This window comes from Malurus melanocephalus, unplaced genomic scaffold (genome assembly GCF_030028575.1).
Source record: "Malurus melanocephalus ecotype Western Australia unplaced genomic scaffold, MMel_1.1 scaffold_1436, whole genome shotgun sequence".
NCBI classification, from domain to species: Eukaryota; Metazoa; Chordata; class Aves; order Passeriformes; family Maluridae; genus Malurus; species Malurus melanocephalus.
The window spans coordinates 37,550-39,359 of record NW_026624668.1 but is presented as its reverse complement, the minus strand read 5'-3'; positions in this window follow the sequence as shown (position 1 = coordinate 39,359).

The window sequence follows — 1,810 nt, the reverse complement described above, 5'->3', positions numbered from 1 at the left end:
CAGGGTGACTCTGGTGGCCCCCTGTCCTGTCTCAAGGGTGGCACGTGGCTCCTGGCCGGAGTGGTCAGCTGGGGTGACGCCTGCGGTGTCCCCAACCGTCCCGGCGTCTACACGGCCGTGTCCCCTCACTCGGCCTGGATCGTGTCCCACGTCCCCGAGCTGTCCCCGCGCCGGCCGGACAATGTCACACGAGGTGATGACGTCATTGATGATGTCATTGATGATGTCACAGAGGAGGAGGAGCCGTGCCCGGCGTGGCCGCGGCCGATGGCACCGGGAGGGGACGCGGGGACGGGGGTGGCACCCGGGGCCAGCGCGGGGGGGGTGGCGGTGGCCGTCATGGTGACATTGGTGATGGGGTGGCATTAAAAAATGGGACAAAAAAGGGACAAAATGAGCAAAAAATGGCACAAAAATGGTCAAAAAATGGTACAAAAATGGTCCCAAAAATGGGGGTGGGAGTCCTAAAAATAGCCCAGAATGGTCCCAAAAATCAGCACAAAAATGACTCCAAAAATTTTCCAAAAATGTCCCAAAAATGAGTCCAAAAATGACCCCAAAAATAGCACAAAATGGTCCCAAAAATGAGCTCAAAAATGGCCTAAAAAATGGTCCCAAAATGAGCCCCAAAATGTTCCCAAGAATGGTCCCAAATGGTCCCAAAATGACCCGAAAAATGGCACAAAATGGTCCCAAAAATGAGCCCAAAAATGGTCCCAAAAGGAGCCCAAATTGTTCCAAAAATGGCCCAAAAATGGTCCCAAAATGGCCCAAAAATGGCACAAAATGGTACAAAAATGAGTCCAAAAAATGGCCCCAAAAATGGCCCAAAATGGCCCCAAAAATGAGGGATGTGACCCCAAAATTGGACAAATGACCCCAAAATTGTGAAATATCCCAAAATTTGGGAATTGTGACCCCAAAATTTGGAAATTGTGACCCCAAAATCGGGAATTGTGACCCCAAATTGGGAATTGTGACCCCAAAATTGTGAATTGTGACCCCAAAATGGGACAAAGGACCCCAAATTTGGGAATTGTGATCCCAAAATCGGGAATTGTGACCCCAAAATTTGGGAATTGTGACCCCAAAATTTGGGAATTGCGATCCCAAAATTGGGAATTGTGACCCCAAAATCAGGAATTGTGACCCCAAAATCGGGAATTGTGACCCCAAAATTGGGAATTGTGACCCCAAAATTGTGAAATATCCCAAAATCGGGAATTGTGACCCCAAAATTGGGAATTGTGACCCCAAATGTCCCCTCTGTGCCCCTCCCCCCTCGGAGACCCCTCCCCGTCTGTGACCTCTTTATTTGGGGAAAAAACACAAAATTGGGGGAAATTCCAACTTTTTGGGGAAAAAACACAAAATTGGGGGAGAAATCCCAACTTTTTGAAGGAAAATCCCAAATTTTTGGGGAAAAAACACAAAATTGGGGGGAAAAATCCCCAAAATTGGAAGGAAAATCCCAAAATTTTTGGGAGAAATCCCAAAATTGGGGGGAAAAAATCCAAATTTTGAAGGAAAAATCCCCAAATTGTGGAAAAAATCCCCAAATTGGAGGAGAAATCCCAACATTTTAAAGGAAAAATCCCAAAATTGTGGGGAAAAATGCCAAAATTGGGGGAAAAATCCCCAACATTTTGAAGGAAAAATCCCAAAATTTTGACGGAAAAATTCCAACATTTTGAAGGAAAAATCCCCAAAATTGGAGGAGAAATCCCAAAATTGGAAAGAAAATCCCCAAATTTTTCAGGGAGATTTTTGTGGGGGATTTTTTTGGGATCTTTAAAATTTTTTTTTTTTT